Source organism: Triticum aestivum, chromosome 3A (assembly GCF_018294505.1).
Source record: "Triticum aestivum cultivar Chinese Spring chromosome 3A, IWGSC CS RefSeq v2.1, whole genome shotgun sequence".
NCBI lineage: Eukaryota > Viridiplantae > Streptophyta > Magnoliopsida > Poales > Poaceae > Triticum > Triticum aestivum.
In genome coordinates, this window is record NC_057800.1 from 152,859,112 (window position 1) to 152,870,369 (window position 11,258).

Consider the following 11,258-nt stretch of genomic DNA (forward strand, 5'->3'; position numbering starts at 1 on the left):
CGCACCTGACAAGGGCTCGAATCCGTCGAAGATCAAGTCTCCGCAGATGTCGGCAGTGTAGTTTAAGTTTCCGAACCTGACCTGATGGCCAGGCGTGTAGCTCTCGATCTGCTCCAGATGGCCAAGCGAGTTGGCCCACAGTGCGAAGCCGTCGAATACGAAGATCTGTCTGGGGAGGAAAACCTCTGTAGCGACCAGACTCAAACGGTCTGATCTCTGTGCTTAGGTGTCATCCCTGGATTAGTAATGCTGAAACCACACAGTACTCAGAGGATTTATAACAGAGTAGCAATCACACACTTATTACATCGAGTGTCTCAATAGAGAACTTATTACAATAAATATGGCTTAAGTCGATCTAATAACGATAACAGCGGAAGGCTTGGAAGATAAGTGAGTCCATCAATTCCAACGGCATCACTGAGTATAGAACCACGACCTAGAAACTCCTTAATCGTCATCTGAAAAGTCTGCAACATTAACGTTGCAGCCCGAAACGGGTCAGCACATGGAATATGCTAGCAAAGTAACACATAGAGAGTAATGGAATGAAACAGCTATACTATATGCATATTTGGCTGGTGGAAAGCTCTATGGTTACAGTTTTGCGTAAAGCCAAATTTTCCCTACTACAAAGGAATAAATTTTATTTAACTATCATGGTAGTTGTTAAACATTGAGAATGGTTGACAGCATTCTCAATCCCAATTAAGTATCATCATTAAACAAAACCCAACAAAATTAATTTTAGAGTAACATGTTGAGATTCACATGATAATCCAAGTACTAGATACTCAAGTTGACCATAACCGGGGACAAGGCTAACCATGATTAGTTTATACACTCTGCAGAGGTTTGCGCACTTTTCCCCACAAGACTCGATCGCCTCCGTTTGGTTTCTCGCACTACATGGTGTTTGAGAAGACGGATGACCGAGACATAGTCTTTCAGAAGCGCTAGCACCCTACGATGGATAGACCGTTACACCTACTTTCCCCTACATCTGCTAGTCCACCCTGTAAGAGTTCGCACGACTTAATCAACTATGCTAGAGCCCATAATAGCTTGTGGCTACACACGGAAGTTTCTAGTATGAAAAATCTCATGATCCCTTTGGGCCTGGGTGGCAGTCCATAAAGAAAAACAGGCAATCCTGGAATACCCAGGTACCTCAATACACCCAGATATGTATTTAACTTGCCACCTTAGATAAACCATTAATTAATAAACTCACATCTATCATGGATATCACTCACCCAATCCACGTCTACTAGCATAGCATGGCATAATAGGCAAACGTAGAAGTAACTCCCAAAGGTTTGATAATAAACAGGTAATAGGCACTACCTCAACTACTTCCCATCCCACAATTTAATTAGATCCTAATCATGCAATGTTTGAGGATTGTTCTAATGCAATAAAACTGGGTAGTAGAAGGTATGATCAAAGTGTTACTTGCCTTGCTGATGATCCGCGAAACCTAGAGATTCGAAGTAACAGGCGGTGCACTCCAGGTATTCAATCGCAGACAAACAAACAAGCATACAATAAGTATTCATCTAATGCATAGGTAAAACTCAAATAAGAGATCTAACCAGAAATTTCAACTTAAGAACTCCGGTTGGCAAAAAGAATAAAATCAAACGAAGCAACGAAAGTCAAACGGCAAAAGAAACAGGCTTCATTTACTATTCTGGATCTAGCGCAATTTTTACAGTGGAAAAAACTTTTTTAAGTTGGTTAAATGGTTAGAGGGTTTCGAGACGAAACTCCAGGCGCTTGAATCTCCTGATTCCGATAACCGAGCGAAAAGTTATACTAAAACGAAAATCGGATCAGGAATCGCGATCAGAAAAATCGCGGATTTAATCCGAGAAAAAGAAAAACGACGAACGTTCGCTAGAACGAATGAACGGACGAACGCTCGCTAAATAAATAAATCGGAAAAACCGATCTATTTTAAAAAACCGAAACTAAAAAAAACCGCGACTTTTTTTTTCTTTTTTTCCCTTTTTTTTACCTTGGGCGACGGGTCCGGCGGCGGTGGCGGCTAGGGTTTCGGGCGCGGTGGGCTAGGGCGGCTCGGGGCGGCGCTATTTAAAGGCTGCCCCCGAGCGGAGTCCTGCTCGGGTACGGCCCGAAGTCGGTTCGCGTTTTTTTATTATTCTGCGTAGAAAAACAAATAAAAGAAATACTAAACCGACTCCAAAAATCCCGAAATAAATTTGCCCGGGCTTCTAAAATCAAGCCACAAAAGGTGAACATTTATTTGGGGCCTAAATGAAATTTTGAAAAACGCATATTTTTCCTAAATTCAAATAAAATACCGAAAAACTCCGAAATAAAATCTTGTTTGATTTTATTATTAAATCCTCAATATTTCTTTATTTTGGGAAAGTAATTTTATTCCCTCTCTCATATTTTTGTAATAGAAATAATTGATGATAAAATAATTACAATCAAATGATCCTATTCTCAAAATTTGAGAAAACTCAAATATGAAAATAACGAAATCCCCAACTCTCTCCGTGGGTCCTTGAGTTGCGTGGAATTTTCTAGGATCAAAACCAAAAGCAAATAAATTATGATATGCAATGATGATCTAATGTATAACATTCCAAATTGAAAATTTGGGATGTTACAAACCTACCCCCCTTAAGATGAATCTCGCCCTCGAGATTCGGGTTGGTTAGAAAATAGGTGAGGGTGGTCCTTGAGCAAATCTTCCTCTCGCTCCCAAGTGGCTTCATCCTCTGTGTGGTGGCTCCACTAAACCTTACAAAACTTGATAACCTTGTTGTGGGTGACTCGGCTGGCAAACTCGAGAATCTTAACAGGTTTCTCCTCATAGGTCAAATCACTGTCCAACCGAATTGCTTCCAATGGCACTGTGTCTCTCAAGGGTATGTCAGCCATCTCCGCGTGGCACTTCTTCAACTGAGAAACATGGAACACATCATGAACTCCTGACAATCCTTCAGGTAATTCCAACTTGTAGGCCACTTCTCCCATATGTTCCAATACTCGGTATGGTCCTACAAATCGTGGCGCTAACTTTCCCTTAACACCAAAGCGCTTTGTTCCTCGAAGTGGCGATACTCGAAGATTAACTCTGTCTCCGACTTCGTAAACTGTCTCCTTGCATTTGGAATCTGCGTAGCTCTTTTGCCTGGATTGAGCTACCTTGAGCCTATCGCGAATTAATTTCACCTTCTGTTCAGACTCCTTAATCAAATCAGGTCCAAACAACTGGCGGTCTCCAACTTCATCCCATGACAATGGTGTTCGGCACCTTCTTCCGTACAAGGCTTCGAAAGGGGCCATCTTTAAACTGGATTGATAACTGTTGTTGTAAGAGAACTCTGCATACGGCAAATTCTTGTCCCAACTAGATCCATAATCTAGCGCATAAGCTCTCAGCATGTCCTCCAAAATCTGATTGACTCTCTCGGTCTGTCCATCGGTCTGTGGATGAAAAGTTGTGCTGAACACTAGCCTGGTACCCAAAGTTTCGTGCAACTGATTCCAGAACTTTGAGGTAAACTGGGTTCCTCTATCCGATACAATGCTCCTTGGAACTCCATGTAAGCATACAATCCTGGTCATGTATATCTTGGCCAACTTCGCACTGGTATAAGTGGTTTTTACCGGGATGAAATGAGCAACGTTCGTCAACTGATCAACTACAACCCAAATCGAGTCATAGCCTGAACGAGTCCTGGGTAATCCCGTGATAAAATCCATGCCTAACTTATCCCACTTCCATTCGAGTATCGGCAATGGTTGTAGCCATCCTGCTGGCTTCTGATGCTCTGCCTTTACTCTCTGACACACATCACAAACTGCTACATACTCTGCAATATCTTTCTTCATTCTGGTCCACCAGAAAATATCCTTCAAATCCAAATACATCTTGGTATTTCCTGGGTGAATCGAATATGGTGAATCGTGTGCCTCTTGCAGAATCAACTTCCTGATCTCCGGGTCATTGGGCACATAAACACGGTCTTCAAACCATAGGGTGTCGTGCTCATCCTCACGAAATCCTTTAGCCTTTCCTTCGCTTATTTTCTCCTTTATAGAGGCAATCTCCTTGTCAGTCTTCTGAGCTTCTCTGATTCTATCCATCAAAGTTGACTGAATCTCCAATGCTGCTACATAGCCTCTCGGAACTATTTCCAAACATAACTCTCAAAGATTTTCGGCAAACTCCCTTGGTATTTCTCCCATCATTAGTGTATTGACATGGCTCTTACGGCTCAATGCGTCAGCTACTACATTAGCCTTTCCGGGATGATAATGCAATCTCATATCATAATGCTTGATGAGCTCTAACCATCTCATTTGTCTGAGGTTTAACTCCTTCTGTGTGAAAATGTATTTCAAACTCTTATGATCCGTGTACACCTTGCAATGGTTTCCAATCAGAAAATGTCTCCAAGTCTTCAGTGCATGCACTACGGCTGCTAACTCCAAATCATGCGTAGAATAATTCAACTCATGGGGCTTAAGCTGTCTTGAGGCATATGAAACAACTCTCCCTTCCTGCATAAGCACTGCTCCAAGTCCTCGACGTGAAGCGTCGTAATACACCTCATAATCCTTGGTCTGGTCTGGCAAAATCAATACTGGTGAAGTAACCAAGCGTTTCTTCAACTCCTGGAAACTAGCCTCACACTCCTCAGTCCATATAAACTTGGTATCCTTCTTTAACAACTCCGTCATAGGTTTTGCAATCTCGGAGAAATTCTCAATAAATCTCCGGTAGTATCCTGTGAGTCCAAGGAAACTCTGGATCTCGCCAACTGTGGTTGGTGCTTCCCACTTGGTCACGGTATCAACTTTAGTGGGATCTACTGATATACCTTCTCCGGATATAACGTGTCCGAGGAATCCTACTTCCTTCAACCAAAACTCACATTTGCTGAACTTGGCATACAACTGATGTTCTCTGAGCTTCTCAAGTACCAATCGCAAATGTTCCTTATGCTCCTCTTCATTCTTCGAGTAAACCAGGATATCATCAATGAACACCACGACAAACTTATCCAAGAACTCCATAAACACTTTGTTCATCGTGTTCATAAAATAGGCAGGTGCGTTAGTCAGACCAAATGACATAACGGTATACTCGTACAGCCCATACCTAGTGGTAAAAGCCATCTTAGGTATATCATGTTCTCGAATCTTCAACTGGTGGTATCCTGATCGCAGATCGATCTTGGAAAATACCTTAGCTCCTTGCAATCTATCAAATAGATCATTGATCATTGGTAGTGGGTACTTGTTCTTAATCGTTACTTCATTCAACCCACGATAATCAACAACCATCCTTAATGATCCATCCTTTTTTTGCACTAGAAGTACTGGTGATCCCCAAGGCGACGAACTTGGGCGAATGTAACCTTTATCCAGTAACTCCTTAATCTGCTTCTTAATTTCCACCAAATCCTTTGCAGGCATCCTGTATGGTCTCTTCGATATTGGCCCTGTGCCTGGCAATAGCTCAATCAAAAACTCAATATCTCTATCCGGTGGCATGCCTGTCAACTCTTCTGGAAATACTTCAGGGAAATCCCTTACCATTGGTACTTCCTCCTGCACAACTCCTATTAAACAATTTACATGAGTCCCTTTTGGCATATGTCGGGATACATACTTGATCCTTCTCCCTTCTGGGGTGGTAAGCAAAATTGTCTTACTAGTGCAATCAATGTTTCCTCCATACATCGACAGCCAATCCATACCCTGAATTACATCCAATCCCTATGATTCCAAAATGATTAAATCCGAGGGAAACACATGCCTACCTATACTCAATGGCACTTGAAAACATCCTTGACTGGCCATATATTCCGCTCCTGGTGAGCTTACTAGCATAGGTGTTCTAAGAACCTTAGTGGGCAGGTTATACTTATCCAAAAATCCCCTTGATATGTATGAATGCGATGCACCGGTATCAAAAAGAACGAGTGCAGTAAATGACTTAACCAAAAACTTACCGATTACTGCATCCGGCTGCTCTTCAACCTCCTCCACGTTAACGTGGTTCACCTGTCCCCTGTTGAAAGGGTTCGACTTCTTCCCAGAGCTTCCATTGCCATTCTGGCCTTCAGGACATTCATTGGCATAATGTCCGGTCTTCTGACACTTAAAGCAAGTGACATGGCTCAGGTCTTTCTTGGCTGGGGTTGATGGGTTGGTACGGTTCTGGCCGTTGCTTCCTCCATTGCCATTACCATTCTTGGTGCCATTGTGATTGTGCGAGCTACCTCCTCCTTGGGTATGCTGAAAATGTCCTCACGATCTAGGGGTCAAACGTGGCTTCTGCTGAGCTCCAGAATTGTACTTCCCTTGTCCATACTTCCTCTTGCGGTTCTCAATTTGTTACTGCTTGCCTTCAATCATAAGAGCACGGTCTACTAACTCCTAGTAGTTGTTGAAGGTTGCTACCATCAACTGCATGCTCAACTCATCATTTAGTCCTTCCAGAAACTTCGCCTCCTTAGCTGCATCTGTAGCAACGTCATCTGGGGCATAACGTGCTAATTTACTAAAGTCCTCCACATACTGGCCAACTGTCCGTCCTCCTTGGCGCAAGTTGCGGAACTCTCGCTTCTTCATGGCCATAGCTCCTGCTGAAACATGGGCAGTTCGAAAAGCCTGCTGAAACTGGTCCCATGTGACATTGTCGACAGGGAAAGTGGCTGTGAAATTCTCCCACCATGATGATGCGGGTCCTTCAAGCTGATGCGCAGCAAACTTCCCCTTCTCCGCATCTGTGCATCCTGCTGTGGTCAACTCTCTAGCTGTCTTGCGGAGCCAATCATCTGCTACTATCAGCTCGGTGCTACTGGAAAACACCGGCGGATTCAGCCTAAGAAAATGGGCTAAGTGATCAACAGGTGGTGGTGGTGGTGGGTTGTTGTTGTTGTTCCCCTGATTCTGATTCTGGACTAGCAACTGCATCAATGTGTTCTACTGCTGGATCAACTGGGTGAGCTCCAGTGGAAAGGTAAATCCGGGGTCACGTCTCGGCGGCATCTGAGGGTTTAGAAAAGATGAGATTTAAGAATAGAGGGGTCTAAAGAGAAAACACTACCCATATGCACATGAGGCAAAAGCAAACAATTCACTTCATTCAATCAAACAAGGGCATACAATCGATCTAACTATCGCAAAAGTGCTCGGATTACTGTATTTACATGGTGGACTACTACTACTGATGAGGTGGTCTACTAGAAATATTCTTCGGTTGCAGACTGATATCTGCTCCGGCTTCATCAACATAGTCATCATCTCTATCATCTGTGTCCGAGTCGGTGTCGTCGATGATGATGTAGTCTTCTGGGCGAATCTCCTTGGGTTCTTCGTCTTCTTCTACTGGTGTAGGGCCTCCCATAAATATTCCGATCTTCTTGATCAGAACGTCATTCTTCTCCACCAATACTTCAATTTCTTCTTCATAATCTTCACGTGTAGCCTTGAGTTCTTCCTCCAGTTCTTTGATTCTTGTCCTTGCCTCCTTTAGGTCTATCATGTCGGCGCACATCTTGTTCTCCTGTCGTCGAATGTGCTGGTTTAATTCCTGGATAAAAGCTGCAATTGATCTATCCTTTCTGGTGCTGATCATCTCCCAGTGCTCATCTCGGCGCCCACAAATCTGGTAGATAGTATCCTTGAGATCATTGCGGTAGACTTCTCCAATGCGTCCCATGGCGATGTGAGCTGTCATGCTCTTTCCTAGACTCCAAGTTGGTGCATCAAAAGAAAACTCTATGGGCTCAATGACTGGCGTGAACATCCTTCCTGGAATTTGAACTTGAATCATCCAGCGCTCTTCTTCAGGTAAAGTGGCGTCGTAGGTTCCGGTGAAGCTTGGTACTCCTATGTTCAGGTATCTAGTGACTTCCTTCAAGTGACGTCCAAAGGGTGTATCTTCATCCGGTTGCGTGAACTTGTTCCTCGCATCCGCCATCCTAAAGAGTAGAAAAGATGAGAGGTCAGAAGAGAAGATAGTGAATAGTGATCTAGGTCTTTAGCTTAGTGGTCGTGTCCTACAGTCAGCGTGTGCTCTGATACCATCTCTGTAGCGACCAGACCTCAAATGGACTGATCTCTGTGCTCAGGTATCCTCCCTGGATCAGTAATGCTGACACCACACAGTACTCGGAGGATTTATAACAAAGTAGCAATCACACACTTATTACATCGAGTGTCTCAATAGAGAACTTATTACAATAAATATGGCTTAAGGCCATCTAATAACGATAACAGCGGAAGGCTTGGAAGATAAGTGAGTCCATCAACTCCAACGGCATCACTGAGTATAGAACCACGACCTAAAAACTCCTTAATCATCGTCTGAAAAGTCTGCAACATTAATGTTGCAGCTCGAAATGGGTCAACACATGGAATATGCTAGCAAAGTAACACATAGAGAGTAATGGAATGAAACAGCTATACTATACGCATATTTGGCTGGTGGAAAGCTCTATGGTTACAGTTTTGCGTAAAGCCAATTTTCCCTACTACAAAGGAATAAATTTTATTTAACTATCATGGTAGTTGTTAAACATTGAGAATGGTTGATAGCATTCTCAATCCCAATTAAGCATCATCATTAAACAAAACCCAACAAAATTAATTTTAGAGTAACATGTTGAGATTCACATGATAATCCAAGTACTAGATACTCAAGTTTTCCATAACTGGGGACACGACTAACCATGATTAGTTTATACACTCTGTAGAGGTTTGCACACTTTTCCCCACAAGACTCGATCGCCTCCGTTTGGTTTCTCGCACTACATGGTGTTTGAGAAGACGGATGACTGAGACATAGTCTTTCAGAAGCGCTAGCACCTTACGATGGATAGACCGTTACACCTACTTTCCCCTACATCTGCTAATCCACCTTGTAAGAGTTCACATGACTTAATCAACTATGCTAGAGCCCATAATAGCTTGTGGCTGCACACGGAAGTTTCTAGTATGAAAAATCTCATGATCCCTTTGGGCCTGGGTGGCGGTCCATAAAGAAAAACAAGCAATCCTGGAATACCCAGGTACCTCAATCCACCGAGATGTGTATTTAAGTTGCCACCTTAGATAAACCATTAATTAACAAACTCACATCTGTCATGGATATCACTCACCCAATCCACATCTACTAGCATAGCATGGCATAATAGGCAAACGTAGAAGTAACTCCCAAAGGTTTGATAATAAACAGGTAATAGGCACGACCTCAACTACTTCCCATCCCATAATTTAATTAGATCCTAATCATGCAATGTTTGAGGATTGATCTAATGAAATAAAACTGGGTAATAGAAGGTATGATCAAAGTGTTACTTGCCTTGCTGATGATCCACGAAACCTAGAGATTCGAAGTAACAGGCGGCGCACTCCGGGTATTCTATCGCAGATAAACAAACAAGCATACAATAGTTATTCATCTAATGCATAGGTAAACTCAAATAAGAGATCTAACCAGAAATTTCAACTTAAGAACTCCGGTTGGCAAAAAGAATCAAATCAAACGAAGCAACGAAAGTCAAACGGCAAAAGAAACAGGCTTCGTTTACTATTCTGGATCTAGGGCAATTTTTACAGTGGCAAAAACTTGTTTAAGTTGGTTACGGTTAGAGGGTTTCGAGACGAAACTCCAGGCGCTTGAATCGCCTGATTCCGATAACCGAGCGAAAAGTTATACTAAAACGAAAATCGGATCAGGAATCGCGATCAGAAAAATCACGGATTTAATCCGAGAAAAAGAAAAACGACGAACGTTCACTAGAACGAACGAATGGAGGAACGCTCGCTAAATAAATAAATCGGAAAAACCAATCTATTTAAAAAAACGAAACAAAAAAAACCGTGACTTTTTTTTCCTTTTTTTCCTTTTTTTACCTCGGGCTGCGGGTCCGGCAGCGGCGGTGGCTAGGGTTTTGGGCGCGGTGGGCTGGGGCGGCTCGGGGCGGCGCTATTTAAAGGCTGCCCCCAGGCGGAGTCCCGCTCGGGTACGGCCCGAAGTCGGTTCTCGTTTATTTTAAATTATTCCGCGCAGAAAAACAAATAAAAGAACTACTAAATGGACTCCAAAAATCCCGAAATAAATTTTCCCGGGCTTATAAAATCAAGCCACACAAGGTGGACATTTATTTGGGGCCTAAATGAAATTTTGAAAAACGCACATTTTTCCTAAATTCAAATAAAATACCGAAAAACTCCGAAATAAAATCTTGTTCGATTTTATTATTAAATCCTCAATATTTCTTTATTTTGGGAAAGTCATTTTATTCCCTCTCTCATATTTTTGTAATAGAAATAATTGATGATAAAATAATTAAAATCAAATGATCCTATTCTCAAAATTTGAGAAAACTCAAATATGAAAATAACGAAGTCCCCAACTCTCTCCGTGGGTCCTTGAGTTTCGTGGAATTTTCTAGGATCAAAACCAAAAGCAAATAAATTATGATATGCAATGATGATCTAATGTATAACATTCCAAATTGAAAATTTGGGATGTTACAACCTCACCCTGGACCGCATCGTTACCGATGATCGAAGGCGCCATCCAGCCTTACGGTGACGGCACAGTGGAACTCTCAATGAAAGCACCAATGTCGGTGTCAAAACCGGCGGATCTCGGGTAGGGGGTCCCGAACTGTGCGTCTAAGGCGGATGGTAACAGGAGGCGGGGGACACGATGTTTACCCAGGTCCGGGCCCTCTTGATGGAGGGAATACCCTACGTCCTGCTTGATTGATCTTGATGATATGAGTATTACAAGAGTTGATCTACCACGAGATTGTAGAGGCTAAACCCTAGAAGCTAGCCTATGGTATGATTGTTGTTGTTCTACGGACTAAACCCTTCGGTTTATATAGACACCGGAGGGGGCTAGGGTTACACAGAGTCGGTTACAAGGGAGGAGATCTACATATCCGTATTGCCAAGCTTGCCTTCCATGCCAAGGAGAGCCCTACCCGGACAGATGACAAAGTCTTCAATCTTGTATCTTCATACACTACTAGGGAAAAGCCTATACACAGAATCTTACTAGTAGCATTGTACAAAATCAAATGCTACTACTACTTAGTAGCAGCGCGCGTAAATAAACCGCGCTACTGCTATGACTTTTGCAGTAGCGTGTACTAGCAAAAAGCGCTGCTGTTATGTTTGAACTGGGCGTGCATGGCTAGCCCAACCTAGCAGTAGCGCGTATACTGGCCCAGCGCTACTTCTAC